Source organism: Quercus suber, unplaced genomic scaffold (assembly GCF_002906115.3).
Source record: "Quercus suber isolate HL8 unplaced genomic scaffold, Cork oak 2.0 scaffold_1036, whole genome shotgun sequence".
In the NCBI taxonomy this organism is placed as follows: Eukaryota; Viridiplantae; Streptophyta; class Magnoliopsida; order Fagales; family Fagaceae; genus Quercus; species Quercus suber.
In genome coordinates, this window is record NW_027070447.1 from 87,050 (window position 1) to 103,146 (window position 16,097).

At 32.0% G+C, this 16,097-nt stretch overlaps 1 long non-coding RNA gene and 1 other non-coding gene across 13 annotated transcripts in view; one reads left to right on the forward strand and one right to left on the reverse strand.

Annotated features, from left to right (window-relative positions):
- Positions 1-8,799, forward strand: part of LOC112037815 (uncharacterized) — a 36,406-nt gene extending 27,607 nt beyond the window's left edge. Inside the window, exons 5-9 of one of the 5 annotated variants that reach the window (XR_010627215.1) lie at positions 6,171-6,287; positions 7,048-7,191; positions 7,301-7,392; positions 8,237-8,330; positions 8,422-8,799. This is a non-coding gene — a long non-coding RNA (uncharacterized LOC112037815). Of the gene's footprint in view, positions 1-6,170; positions 6,288-7,047; positions 7,393-8,226; positions 8,331-8,421 lie in introns of all 5 variants that reach the window. The other 4 variants (XR_010627212.1, XR_010627213.1, XR_010627211.1 and 1 more) reach the window with 4 other exon arrangements.
- A 2,257-nt stretch (positions 8,800-11,056) lies between these two features.
- On the reverse strand, positions 11,057-16,011 carry LOC112037819 (uncharacterized). Of its 8 annotated transcripts, none has more exons than XR_010627222.1 (8): positions 15,700-15,753; positions 15,014-15,618; positions 13,360-13,470; positions 13,017-13,251; positions 12,430-12,536; positions 12,252-12,305; positions 11,567-11,678; positions 11,057-11,426 (listed from the first exon to the last, which is right to left on the reverse strand). It is a non-coding gene; the product is annotated as an uncharacterized LOC112037819 (transcript). The 8 variants fall into 8 exon arrangements; XR_010627220.1 differs by adding an exon at positions 12,687-12,795 and having other exon boundaries at positions 13,020-13,470; XR_010627219.1 differs by adding an exon at positions 12,687-12,795 and having other exon boundaries at positions 13,017-13,470.
- Between the last annotated feature and the right edge of the window lie 86 nt (positions 16,012-16,097).

Sequence of the window (16,097 nt, forward strand, 5' to 3'; positions counted from 1 at the left end):
AGATTTTTAGGGTAATTAAAGTAAAGCTAATCTCAATCTTAAATAAAACACACTTTTTCGCAGTAGTGTAGCTATAATGCTATATTGCTAAAATTTAACTTCACAAATACAAAAAAAAACCCCTACGTAGCGGAGCCATAGGTAAAAATTTTAGATGAATTGCTACAGTACACATCTATTTATAGATGTGACTGAATACACATCTATCTTATAGATGTGTACTGTAGCTTAAAAATAAAAAATATATCTATTTTTTATTCTTTCCAGCTTTTCTCCTTTCTTCGTGTCTCTCTCCCTCTCCATCTCGTCTTTCTTCCTGCTAGAACATTCTCAAACCCTCTCTCTCTAGCCTCCATGGATGAAACCTTCAAGTAGTGCCTCCTTCTCTCTTGGCCACAGTCGCCACCACCAATGGCGGTGGTGATTTCTTATCTTTCTAACTCTCAAACCCAGACCCAAATGTCTCGATCTCCTCTCTAAACCGCCGATCTTGAAAGCTGAAGCCACGGACACCAACGGCGGTGGTTTCCTCCTATTCTACTACAACGAGAAAAGGATTATCAAAAAAAAAAGAAAAGAAAAAAGTACAATGAGAAAGGAATTTACCCCCTTATTTAATCTATTCTCTGAATCTGCAACAAATGGGGTTTTTGGGTCTGTTGGTTCTTCTGGGTTTCACTTTTGCTGTGTTTTCGATTTGGCTGTGTTGATTTTTCTGCTTTCTTTTTTTTTCTTCTCACTGGTTTTGATGGGCACGGGGCGGGGTTGTGGTTGTGCAGTGATTTTTATGGGATTGATGGTGTTGCGGTGGTGGTGTTGTAGTTGAATGAAATATTATTTTATTGCAGATGTTGTGTAGTGGAATATATTATTTTATTGTGTTAAAAGTTAAAATAGATGTCCACTGCTACAGCGTGTGTAGGTAAAATAAGATAAAGTGACTTTGTGTAGCTAAATAGCTTAAAATTTTAAATTCACTGCTGTGAATGCTCTAGGGCCGTTTGGTAAAAGTCTTCTAGTAATGTTATTCTTATTTTGAAAAATACTTGTAAGTAAAAAAAGTGTGAAAATGCGTATACGATTATTTAAACAACAGTATCAAACACTCTCTAATTATCTTAATGACTGAAACTGATCTTGCTCGAAAGTTTCGACTCACTGCTGCCTGACCAAACCAAAATAAGAAGCACAGAAATAGGGATTCATGCACTACACAATTATGTGATAAAAGGGTGTTTTATATTTTATTATAATATTATATATATAAAACCTTTTGAAAATTTTCCATTGCTCTTTTAATCAAATGGCTATTCAAAGGGGGTATAGTTCCATACTCCCCGTCAGTTTTATACAAATATATGATTCTTTGAAACAAGTTACATTAACACAAAATGTAGAAATTGTGAATGCTACAATTTGAATTCAAAATTTTATATTTATTTCACCAATACACTGACCTTTAGATAATTTTTTTTTTTTTATATACATTTTAAAAACAAATTCTTCCACATTTTTAGTATTCAAAATTAGGGGTGTCATTTTGACACAACACCTAAAAGATTTACAATTGATTCACCTAAACGAGACAGGGGTATTAAAGCAACAAAATCAGAAGTGAAAACAGTTCTCTCTTGGCATGTTTAGAGAGGGCATATTATATAAGACGGTTTTGTTTTTTGCTTATATTATATATATATATATATATATATATATATATATATATATTTTTTTTTTTTTTTGAGCAAGACAGTCTAGTAGTTGAGTAGGAACCATATCTCCAAATAGTTTGGATAATCATCTACCTATATTTTTATCATATGACTTATTAGTCATCTAAAACAGTCACATAATTATGATCTAAAAATGTTAAATAATTATTGAATAAAGTATTGATTATAAATTTTTTTTGAAGTATGTTAGTAAAAATATATTATAGTAAGCTCATAAATTTTACATAGTGGATTGAAAAAAATTTCTCCAAATTGATATGATGGAAAATCTCTTACCTTATTATATATGAGAAGGAAGATATAAAGCTCCAAAACAATTGAAGCATACCAATAAAGACAGTTTCGTCTTACCAAAGCTAGTTTCCTCTCCAATATTCCTCATCTTTATTTATTTATTTATTTTTAATTTATTGTCATTTAAGTTAATAGGTTTTCTTTCTCTCGAAATAATAATAGGCATTCTAAGAGGGTTTGATGTGTTAAGAGGTTTTCTTTGTCCTGTGAAACTATTTTCTCTTTGTTTTTTTTTTTTTGGTTTCCCAACCGATATCCGAACCCACTGGGCCGACTAATCCGGTTTCGGAGCGGGTCCCGGGGTTAAGGTTTTAAACTCCTCCCAACGGGCTTGCGGGGGATCGAACCGTAGTTCTCCCTACCAAGTCTAGCCCCTGGCACCACTAGACCAAGACACCGTTGGTTATTTTCTCTTTGTTTGATTTCTTCTTTTACTTTCTCAATTGGTGATCTGGCAGTGCATGATTGGTATAACCTACTTTTGAGAAAGACTCATATAAATTTACATATAAAAGAAACAAAATGAAGCACGCTCAGTTTGACCGCATTATTGGTGATTACCAATTTCCACTTCTACTGATCTTTTTTTTTATTTTTTTATTTTTTTATTTTTTAAATGGTACTTCTACTGATCTACTTCTACTTCTAATTCTACTTCTACTCCTATCTACTCACTATATAAAAAGAGTTCATGGCTCCAGCTACATTACTCTATGGTTTATTCAACTTTTGTTTTCTTTGGTTTATTCAACTTTTTTTCTTTAACAAGCCAAAAAATTTGAGTTTAGGTGAGAAAGGAAAATTTTTAATATGAGAAATGATATATCCACAATATTTTTACAATAAATCCTAAATGGCAAGTTATTACTAGTTGTTATTGTTGAGACAAAAAAGTAATCTTAGTGTTAAGTTCAAATTTGAACTAATAACAATTAACCACTTACGATTTGTTGTGAAAATATTATAAAAATGTTATAGACGTAGCATCTCTCTTTTAATATTAAAAAAATGTTATGCTCACAATATTTTCACTATAAATTTTAAGTAGCAAGTTATTATTGACTATTGTTGGTGAAGAAAAAATAATTTTAGTGGCTTCTATCTTGGATCTCAAAAAATTAATAATAATAATAATAATAATAATAATTTTAGTGGTGGGTTCAAATTAGAACCATTAATAACGTACCGCCGAAGATTTTTTGTAAAAATATTGTGGACATAATACTTAATATTTAATATTGTTTCCTAAAAGCCTTAAAATAAGGAGAATTAATTGGTGAGCTCGTAAAAATATTGTGGACATAATACTTAATATTTAATATTGTTTCCTAAAAGCCTTAAAAAATGTTATGCTTACAATATTTTCACTATAAATTTTAAGTAGCGAGTTATTATTGACTATTGTTGGTGAAGAAAAAATCATTTTAGTGGCTTCTATCTTGGATCTAAAAAAATTAATAATAATAATAATAATAATAATAATTTTAGTGGTGGGTTCAAATTAAAACCATTAATAACATACCGCCGAAGATTTGTTGTAAAAATATTGTGGACATAATACTTAATATTTAATATTGATTCCTAAAAGCCTTAAAATAAGGAGAATTAATTGGTGAGCTCTCTTCTTCTTCTTCTTCTTCTTCTTCTTCTTCTATTTCTTTTTTCTTTTTCTTTTTTTCCTTAAATATGGCTAGTTTGGTTTGAGCTTGTTTTGTGTTTTTGTTTTTGTTTTTTTGTTTTTTGTTTTTTTTTTTTAATGATTTTTATATGTATACTGTAGGGATAAAGGGCCCAGAAATGAATATTAGGCCGTGGGCCGTGTCCGATGACAGATAGATACTAACGGGGGCATACAAGTTAGTAGCCCATGGAAGAAGTCTGGCCATAAGTGGTTAGGAGTGTAGTCTGAGGAGAAACAATTCCTCGGCTAAATAGAGTAGAAGTCAAAGGTCCAACCTTTCATTAAGAACAAGGCACAAGACAATCATACTGGCAATGATAAGCATTAGAGGGGGATAAGACAAAGTAAAGCAGAGAAATATCTAAGAAGAAAACTACTACCACCGCATTGAATGCTCTGCAACTAACTCCCTAGCTACATTGATGTGGAGGTAATACCTGAATAGTGATATATTCAGCCTTACAGCTGCCCACAAAGACTTTAGAAATGTGCTGACGGGACAAAAATCAAAGTCAGCAATCTGATCTACACGTGAAAGACTGAGATGAATGGAAGAAAGGGAATATAAAGAAGAAAAACCCCATTGCAAGGGGGGAGAATCTAGAGAAAAATCACTATACACTCAAAAACTAGAATTGTGTTTAAGTCTAAGAAAAATATATGAGAACTACCATCGTTGGACGTTATCGAGGAGGATTTTCTTTCTACAAATTCATTATTTTGGGCTCTTTGAGCCTTAGTCCTTTTCATTCTTGGGCTCTTCCCTTCTTCTGCCAACGATCACTATGAATCGTCCCTTAAAAAAAGAAAAATAAAATATTACTACACAATTCAATTTATCAATGTAAAACTCAAATTTGAACTTCCAATTTCAAAAACTTTGGGTTGCTTTTGGAAGGATTCTAATTCTTAGCATGCTATTTTTGAGATTTAAATCTGTCCATGTATATAAATCATATCATTTGAGTTTTGACTTTGATTCTATTCTTCTGCCTGCAAATGTGGACATTTTTTCTCAAATCTATGCCCATTCCTTTCAGCTACTCTTTTCAAAAAGTAAATAGAGAGCTTACGGCAAAGTTTAACAGAAGGCTAAGATAAAAACACTCATTTGTTGTTTGGTGAGAACTCAGCAAGATTAGTGGGAAAACTTTTTCAAAAGCTAAGAACAACGAATAGAAATCAGTACCTTTTGATAGTTCCTCATTGCATGTTAAGAGGGGCAATCCCATCACCCTCAAAGTGTTTGACAAAATGCCTGAGCCAAACTAAAAAAGGGCCTCCTGTATATATATTTATGTTCTAATCATTTGAACTTGACTATATATGTGTTCCTATTTCAATTAATTTGGTGTCACTTTCCATGTGTTATAACAAATTAATAAAAATTTCCATGGTTGAACTGTTAATTATTAACCTCTCTTATGGACTAATAAGAACTGTGTATTTGTGTTTGATAAAATGTATGAAAGAAATTCCAATAGCTTATGTGTGCAAATAAACATTGGAGTTGATTTTTATAAACATAACATACAGCATATTTAATATATCAAAACTGATGATCCAAATTCTATCATTGACTACAGGAATCATATATAGTTGTGATATGTTTTGCTTTTATATGTGAGCCATCTCTGAGAAATTAAAGGGCTTCATTATGTATGCATTTGATTAGGTGTGCTATTAAGCCTTCTTGCATGACAGTGGATTAGCAATAGAAATTTTGTTCTCTTAGTAGTACTTGAGGACTTATGTATGATAAGTACTTTGCAAGGAACTACTGATATGCAATCTGAGGGGATCTTTGGTTTACTACATAGGTTACTCTTGCAATTTGAGATGACTTTGTTTTCATTTTTTGTTTATAGGTGATGTATGATTAGTATTTGGGGTGTAACAGTTCATATTTTCCTATTTTAATTCCTTAAGGGAACTCTAATTCTTCAGAGTATAGCAGCTTAAGCTGATTGTTGTGTTGTGGCTGGAATTGTTTTTTGGATTTTAGTTGGCTCGTGTGGTCGGTGAGAAATTTTTGGGACTGTTTGGTTTTGTAAGAAATTGTTTGGGATTTGGGGTGTAAGGTATTTCAAAGAACTAGCAAATATTAAGGATAAAGAAGTTTTTGATATTGATTTACAGATTGAGATTAAACATGCCAGCAGGTTTTATTGCTAATAATAAGGTCCCACAGAATATTCAAAAGTGAAAATGGCAAAATTTTATTTATTTTGTTTCCTGGGTGTAACACCAATTGTCCAATGCCTCATGCATGACTTAATTGAGAATCTTCTTTTTCCCCCTTAAAAAGAGTTTGTCTTTTCATCTGTTTTTTTTTTTTTTTTTTAGTTTGTTCTGTTTTTGGGTTTTTTCAAGAGGATCTTAACCTTGGTTCTTCATGTGCTTGATTAATTTTAAATTAGCTACTTGTCTTTCCATTTCTTCTTCTAACTGCAATTTTGCTCCAGGTTGTTTGGCTTTATTCGAGCTATCCTGGGGGGTTGACATCTTATATTAAAACAGCCAATGAACTATTGGTAGATTCAAAAGCAAGATAGAACTCTGTCGGCGGCTTCAGACCTGCTGTAAGTGAACACAGATTTCTAGCTTAATAAATTTATGGCATGAAGCCTTAATCTAAATTGGAACAAAAACCTAGCAAAAATTATATTTGCATAGAGACATGCAAACACATGCAAGTTTGACATTATAGTAGATTAAGATACTATAATTTTAAATTCAACTTTTAGTGCTCTCATCTGATTGAAATATCAACCGTTTGGTATGTGCAACAATAAAGCTTGGGATACAACAAAAATTCATAGCAATTTTAGAACATTCTCTAAATTAAGTTACCACATTATACTTGGGGTCACCATAATCTATAACTTTAGTTTTTTTCAATGATTCATGAATTGATTCAATTGTCCTTGGAAAAAATTGCACTGTTTGTATTTTATTTCTCAATGCAACCAAGTGCTTGAATTTAACTAGGAAATGTAATGTGATGCACCTAAGTTTTGAAAAAAGTTGTGAAATTTGTTGTCTCTAATATTTTTTTAGGAATAAATTATAGCTTTCCTTTTTTTTTTTTTTTTTTTTTTTTTTTTTGCTTTATTTATTTTTTCCTAATTATGTACAACCATCTTTTATTACCGGTTTTGATAAACTTGTATCAGGAAAAAAGTACAAGGAAAGTTAATGCAAATCAACCATATAAACATGATTTGTTTGTTTGATTGAAACTTCTTTATTTTTTTTGGGTTATTTAGTGCCAAATTCTTATTTATGTTCCGTTTGTTCCAATGGAAAACTTTTTTTTTAACATTTTCTTGTGTTTGGTAGGATAGAAGACACAGATGATCCAGAAACAAACTTATTGGTCAACAGAATACATTTTGGCAAAATGTTTGCCCCTCACAGAAAACTCACAAAGCAAAGCATCCTTATCTTGTCATTCTCTACGCATTTCAACTTGCTCCATCAACGGTAACAAAGCAAACCTCTCTCTCTCCCTCCCTTTCTGTTCTTCTCTTATGTTCAATTTTCTTTGTCTATTTTGAACTAATCTTTTCTTTGTTGAGTATGTCGGCCTCAGTCACTCAACATCTGCACGCTCCAGTGGATTGTCACTCTTCGCTCTCTCACTCTGTTTGTGACTCAAACAGTTGCAAGCAGTGTCTCTGAAAGGTGAGCATGCTTTTTTATTTTTTTGGTCTCATTCCTAATGCATCTGTCCTTTTGTCTTTCTTTGGATTTATTTTGATTGAATGATATTTCTGTGTTTGATGTAATACGATGAAGACCTATATCATAAATAGACTACACCATGGTTTTAAAGAATACTGTTGTTTTGTATACCATTAGCTACCATGATTTTAAGGTTGTCAAATGGACCTAATGTATATCTATTTATAACCTTCATTGGATTCTTTGTATCATACAATTTAGAACAAAAAGGATGTAGCTCGTTAAGGGATTTCCATTATAAGCATAGGCCGCTAGAACCATGAAAATCCTTATTACTTCCACTCTCTTTCTATTCCGAAAACTTCTTTATGGACATATTCTACCAATAAATGTAAATGGTAGTTGGAATTGATAGGCTTAAATCATGCAATTATGTTCTTGGCATTGCCTAAAAGATGCTCATGAAGATGTTTGACTGTAATTTTTTTAACGAATTTTGGCTTATTTACTTTAGCTTTCTTTGTCAGAGTTCACTTTCTTCTTCTTCTTATGAAATGGTATGTTCTTCAGAGTTCTCTTCTGACTTTGTTGCATTTCAATTATATTGTCAAATTGTTTTAGTAGTTGGCTTAATTTGGGTTAGTTTGGAATCTTTGACTAACGGGGTTAGATAAATGCAAAAATAATTGTTGTATTGCCTAGAAAAAGATCCTGCTGTATTTTTAAATTTTAATCCAAATTTGTAGCTGCCCTGCTGCATTTTATTTCCATTTACCATAACAAATCATTAAACAGATAAATTCATAAATAAATCAATTAGAGGCTCTCATTCAGATTATGGCAGGCTCATTCATTTTGAGGCATACTGGAGGCTTTCACTATTTGTTTTGTACGTTATAGTAGCTAGCATTTGCCACAAAATCTGTTGCAACTAGATGGTACGTGCAGCTTTACGTTACTGCTTGCTTTTGTATTGTTGTAGGCACTTTCTTTGTTATATGTCTCAAGATTGCTTGTTTATGGCTGTAGGCACTCTATCTGTTACCTTGCAATTTCAAAGATAAATGCTGCATTGCAATCTTGGTCACAAGATAAGAAATTATGATGGAATCCTCAAGATTGTACAAAACCAGCATGAGAAATTAGATTCATGCATTCAAGATCTTGAAGGAGGACAGGAATGCCTAGAGATGGTGGCTCATATTTTGAATAAGAAAGTAATTATGGTCTCTAGTTTAGGGACCTTGTGGGGTGGGAGGTAGCAAAGTGAAAGGAGCGTCAACAAGTTGGTTAGGATACTTCAATTCAAATAATATAAATTTGTTGCAGCTCTAATTTTCATGGTGAAATTAGTTGTGGCTTCTCCTGTGAATGTAGGTACATTACTAACTCATGTAAATCTCAGTGTTGCTTGTTCTTTGCCTTTTCTCTTTATTTACTAAGATTGCATATACATAATCCCCAAAAAAGAGTATCCTTTCTCAACACTTTCAACCACTAGCTAACAAATCGTGTTGCAGTCTCATGTCATTTTTTTTTTCTCTATATTTTTTAATTTGCAAAAAAAAATGTTAGGATTTTGCTGCCATGCGGTGCCTTTAAATGAATGAGATATAAATGTAATTTTCTTAAATACTAAAATAACTAGTCAATAACTTGTGCAATGCACAAGAAATTTAAACAAAATATATATTTTTTTTTTATTTTTTTTATATATTTTTGTCTTAAATATAAAATTGATAATTGTAGTAGTTATTAATAGGAATTTATTATGTTAAATCATGTTGCAGTCTCATGGCATTTTTTTTTTCTTTATATTTTTTAATTTGCAAAAAAAAAAAAAAAAATGTTAGGATTTTGCTGCCATGCGGTGCCTTTAAATGAATGAGATATAAATGTAATTTTCTTAAATACTAAAATAACTAGTCAATAACTTGTGCAATGCACAAGAAATTTAAACAAAATATAATTTTTTTTTTAAATTTTTTTTATCTTTGTCTTAAATATAAAATTGATAATTGTAGTAGTTATTAATAGGAATTTATTATGTTTGTATTCATATATGGAACTATTTATTCCAAAATTTGAATAAAATATGATGTGGGAGTATTCTAATCGAGGGTTTAAATATATAATAGAATATTTTTTCTTTTTCTTTTTTGAGAAGAAATATATAAAAGAATCTAAATTCAAATAGAAAACATATATTAGAAAAGAGATCTAATTGAAAAGCTTTTAAAATTTCGAACATATAGCAAATCACTGTTATAAAGTGTTTTAAAGCTATTACACACTTACACTTGTAACTAGTTCAGTAACTTAATTGATATAAAGTTTTTAGATGTTAGGAATAACAAAAGATGGCATAATAGCAGTTATTGCTTCTCAAAAAAAAATAACAGTAATTTGTATTTTAAAACTATTTAGCATAAAAAATTATACTAAGTATTATTATTGTTCTTTAATTTTTAAATTTAAATGCTAATCATTTATTGTTATTGCTATTTTATAGTATTTTCATTAACTCATTGTTTTCCTAAAACTTGATTATAAATTGTGACATTTTTAAATTATAGAGCTATTTTTTATTTTTTGTCCAATTTAGTTTTAAAATATTTTCTTCTCTAATAAATTACTGTTTTTTCCAAGAACTTAAGTAGTTAAAAAAACAATGAATTTAATCATTTAACCATAATTTTAACATCTTTGCATCAAGAGAAGCATTGAAAGGATTGATGTTGCCACATTAAAACAGGAGAACAACATTAGCCGCCTAATAGATCGAATTGTACTTATATGAGATGTATTATGTTAAAATTCTACTGCTTTATTGATAGGAAGAAATCATTATAAGGAAGAAAAATATGCAAAACAGACCACGCCAAGAATCAGAATGAATGCTTTATTATTAGTGCTCAACACATTTTGGAAGGCAACCATTATTAATTCCACCTTATGGAATCAGCTTAATACTATGTCAATTCTCACCCAAAAATAGAAGAAGAAACAAGAGGAGGCAAGCTTAATATTATGTTTGTATAAGATATAGATATTTCGAACACCATTTAGGCCCAACTCCCACTGGCCCGGGTCACCAGATGGGTCTACTTCTACAAAGCTTTTGTACCTCTGCAGACCCGTGTTGGTGGAAAAAAACGCTGTTTACACTTAGTTGGAATTAAAGGTTCACCAGGTGTTCTTTTTGTTGATGGGTCTGTTGAGGTATGAGTTTTATTGTGGCTAGGGGTGCTGGCATGACTGATTGAAAGAGCCAATATTTGGAGTTGGACCATGATTTGGATCCTAAAGGAAGCAAAAAATTAAAACAAATAAAAGGATTGACTTCTAGCCCATGTCATGCCCTGCACACAAAAATTAGCATTAATCATGTTTAGATGCCCAGCAAATACAGAGGGAGAGAGAAGGATACCTCAATTTCAACTCTAACTCTGGCATATTTCTGCCAAACCATGGACACTTCTACCACCCTACCTACCATCCGACACTAAGTCTAAACGCGAACCATGGACTCTGACCCAGACCTCAATAGGGTCGAAATTAATTTCATGCACCATTATTTGTGGTTACATTCTTTGATGATCAACAAATGACCTTTAACAGACCAAGGCCTAGCCCCAAAAAATTTCATTTTATCTACTTCGTATTGAAAAGAGAGAACAAATTCTTTGAAATCCACTGCTGTAATATCAGAGTCATTATACATTGCTCAAGCAGCAACATTATAATACATCTCTCAAGTAGTAAGGATTTTCACCACTGAATAGTTTTGAGTCAGGATTTCAAAGACTACAAGTTCCATCACTACCACAATCTGAAGCTGTAAAGTAAGCGTAATACGCCTTCTCATTAATATGCATGCTTAAAGGGATAGATATTACAATTTACAAGCAAGTCAAGCTTTATAGGTAGTTTATGATCGTCAGTACTGAGGGGCAGGAAATTCATAGAAGACAGAAAGGATTTTGGCATTATGGTGTTTGCTTCCAAAAGCTTCTTATAGGAATTGCAGATGCCTGTTGAGAAATTCAAGATCCAATTAGTTATCAAGGGAGTGGAGGCACTATACTATTTACGAAGACAAAAAGGGAATATACAGGACAAGTAAAGCAGTGGCACATTATGAAATGAAGATAAGAAAAATATTTGTAATTACCAGACTTGCAAAATGAGTGAAGTGCTTCGCCATTTCCATGTTTTCAATGGTTTAGAATATCTACAATAACTGGTTAGCCTCCTTTAGATCACATAACCAATGTAAAACTTGCCTGAAAATTTACAAACAAAAATTCAGTGGCAACCAACACCTTGGTTTTTTCTTTTTTTCTATATTTATGGAAATGAAGGTACTATAGCATACACTAATCTTAAGACAACTTCGAAAATGAAAGATTTCATCACAAATTTCTAGTACTTATCCCAAACTTGCTTCTGTTTCGAAAGATAAAAAAGATAAGAGAAAGGAAACCATAAAACGGACTGTAGAGAGAAACATAGAAAAATAAAATGGAGAAGAAAAGGAAAAAGAAAGATTGAAAAATCAGCTAATAAGGTATACTTCAAAGGAATATACCAGATCTATCATCAGCAATGATTTTTTTACTTCTTAAAGATCATATAATAAGAGTAAAGGTTGTTCCCACTGAAACACAATCAGATGAACCATCTTGTCACACTAAAATTAACTTAAATCCATATCAAACAAACAGAAATATGAATTTACAGTTTCCCATTTCTATCTAAATTTCATGTCTATCCTATAATTAGTGTTTGTTTTGAAACACATTGAATGCTAGCAAGACATAAATTCAGGTTCTAGAGTGTTGTTTTCAATATTATACCTTCTGTTGGAAGATGTATTCTTACAAAAAGGCTGGCTTCGTTTCATTCAATATCTACAACAAAGTCCCTCCCAAATAGCATAAGTCAGTCAACGTGTCTTCCTTACTGATTAGCTTTTGTATTTCAGTTGACCCACACGTAACAAAGATAAGAAACCAAGACAAAAGTTTTTACTACCTGATGCCAGAATTTAGCTAATGCAACCATCTTTGCAAGAATCCAATAAATCAATCCAATGCTGGATCACTGGCCCACTTTGCATCCTACCGTCAATCATAAAGCAGCTGAAAATTTGAAATGAAATTAAGTTAAAATACAAATCTTTCTTTTTATTTATTTTTTAAATGAAAAGATAAACTACAAATCAAAGCTAAAATTTCTGTGCTCTCACTATCAAGAAAAATTCCAAAAGAAACAGAGAATGATGGTCTTACTAGCCAGTATACTTTAGTATTTACTATAGTGGTATATCTTAAAGCTATGATTTCGAACACAATGTGCAATGCTGTCCAGATTATTCTTCATGCCAGGATTTATTGAAGGCTGAAAGTGTCGTGTCAACAACAATTTTAAACCCGTTAGTCAAAATGGTGGTAAGTCAACAGCATCCTAAACTATATTTCTTAAACTGTTAAGCTTGAAAATTGTCATCAGTACATATGATGTTTAACATAAAGGTTGCATAAGAAGAAGACCAGGTTATGTGCATCAAACAGGAAACTGAAGAGTTAGCAAGCTGAGAACTTAGAAAATTGCGAACATACTACATTAAGCAAAGTCTTTCTTAACAGCTTGTATCTCCCAGCTTGGTATTTGCTTTCCATAACAAAGACTGAAAACCTGCTACTGTTGAGTACAAGTGCAGCCACTTCACCTTCCATAATACAAAGGACATGGCTTCACAAATTGTCTGAAAAAGGACTATGAATTTCAACTAAGCCATCCAACCATAACAGCCTATTGCAATTTGGTTCCCCATTCAATCACTGCATAGAAAGCCTGAACCTCACCAGCAACATTCTCCTTTAGTATTTACTTCCTTTGAAATTAGCACTTGCCATGCTCAACAATCAACAAATTGTGTCAATTTAAAAGCAGGAGGCTTACAGCTTCTTAAAGAATGATTCCCAGCCATTGCTTCTTTACAGATCGTGACCATGAGTGTAATTAAAAGTTTAAGAAGCATTGACAACCTTCTCCTCAACCATTTTCCCAGTCCTGCATTTCCAAATTGCCCAAAGAGTTATTAGCCAAAAAAAAGGCCTAAGAGTAGCCCCAATAGCAACAATAATGGAAGAAAAAAAATCAGCATCCCACACCAATAGTGAGCCAATTCATTATGTTCCTTAGGCATAAAGGTTCATTTAATTGAAATAGATTGAAAACTGTAAGAGATATTGATGAGCTAAAACTTTAAAGTGCGAGAAGCACAATCGTAAGAAGGGAAAAAAAATTTAACGCGTAGTACTATATATATATATATATATATTTTTTTTTTTTTGACAGGTGAACAAGTACAAATAGAAGAACAGTGTCAACAACAATTTTAAACCCGTTAGTCAAAATGGTGGTAAGTCAACAGCATCCTAAACTATATTTCTTAAACTGTTAAGCTTGAAAATTGTCATCAGTACATATGATGTTTAACATAAAGGTTGCATAAGAAGAAGACCAGGTTATGTGCATCGAACAGGAAACTGAAGAGTAAGCAAGCTGAGAACTTAGAAAATCGCGAACATACTACATTAAGCAAAGTCTTTCTTAACAGCTTGTATCTCCCAGCTTGGTATTTGCTTTCCATAACAAAGACTGAAAACCTGCTACCGTTAAGTACAAGTGCAGCCACTTCACCTTCCATAATACAAAGGACATGGCTTCACAAATTGTCTGAAAAAGGACTATGAATTTCAACTAATCCATCCAACCATAACAGCCTATTGCAATTTGGTTCCCCATTCAATCACTGCATAGAAAGCTTGAACCTCACCAGCAACATTCTCTTTTAGTATTTACTTCCATTGAAATTAGCACTTGCCATGCTCGACAATCAACAAATTGTGTCAATTTAAAAGCAGGAGGCTTACAGCTTCTTAAAGAATGATTCCCAGCCATTGCTTCTTTACAGATCATGACCATGAGTGTAATTAAAAGTTTAAGAAGCATTGACAACCTTCTCCTCAACCATGTTCTCAATCCTGCATTTCCAAATTGCCCAAAGAGTTATTAGCCAAAAAAAAAAGGCCTAAGAGTAGCCTCAATAACAACAATAATGGAAGAAAAAAAATCAGCATCCCACACCAATAGTGAGCCAATTCATTATGTTCCTTAGGCATAAAGGTTCATTTAATTGAAATAGATTGAAAACTGTAAGAGATATTGATGAGTTAAAACTTTAAAGTGCTAGAAGCACAATCGTAAGAAGGGAAAAAAATTTTAACACGTAGTACTATATATATATATATATATATATTTGACAGGTGAACAAGTACAAATAGAAGAACTTCTTCACCACTATTTTCCCCCAAAGTAATTTTTCCCGAGGAATAATACACAAGAAATTCCTCACCACAGATCTGTTGCTAAGGAGCCATGCAAAGGAGTAAGGAACCACACAATTGAAGACACACAATGTTCTTTCTTTCTTTTTTTAATGATTAAGAAAATTTTCATTCAAGAGAGAACAACTACAACCGACTTAGCAGTATAAATACACCGGCAGTAAAATAGACTCAGATTCTTATAAGATTTGGGATGAATTTACCTAACAAGAATCTAACACTGGTCAAGTTGCCATGATTGATTGGACTAATGCCTCTTTACTTTTTGCATTGTCTTTATATACTCGAGCAATCCTGTCTAACCAGATGAAGAACATTGTTGTGTCCAAGCCAATTTACTTGAAACTCTTACCCTTCAAAGAGTTTACTATCTAATTGATATCATCATTTGAGCTTTACATCGCTTCTGTTACCAAAATAACATCCAAAGCAAATATGATCTCTATTACCAGTTTTATAACAAGTCCATCTTCTTACTAACTAGTTACTACGTTTTCAATGAACAAACTAAATCTGAAAGAAAAAGAAAAATGATATGGAAGCACAAGAAACTGAGAAACAAGCAAGAGGAAAAACAAGAGGTGGGGTTATAAAGTATAAAGTATTAAGTATGAGATCATTATAATCCGGTGTTGGAACCAAAATTTACCTTACTAAGGCACATTCTAAATAGTCCCCAATGAAAAATACAAATGCAATACCTCTTACAGTTAAAGAATCTTCAACAACAAAAAATTTATTATACATACATATATATATATAGAAAAAAGAAATTGCTCGAAAGTTTGATTGCCTCTTCAAACTAGACCTNCAAAAAAAATTATAACATACATATAATATATAGAAAAAAGAAATTGCTCGAAAGTTTGATTGCCTCTTCAAACTAGACCTAATTTCTGACACCTATTGTCATGAATATGAATCCCACACCACATATATGCCCCACAAAAACCCACTTTAATAAACAGTATAAAACACAATTTGAATCAGCACTCACCAAAAATTACAACTCAAATTTCTTTATGACCCACACATTCATAGGAAGTAAAAGGAAACGATAAATATAATTGTTGAGCTGAAATCAAAGTGGCAGAAGTAGAATAGTAAAGGAAAAAAAATTAAAATTAAAATTGAACATGTACAACCAAAATTTTAACGTACCTCCAAATTTTGTAATTTGAGAAGATAGCTTCTGCTGCAACTTACAAGCATTTGCTAGGGTTAGGGACAGATATTTAAAATCATATTGCATAAAGATAAACAGAGGATGAGAGGTACCAATTCTAA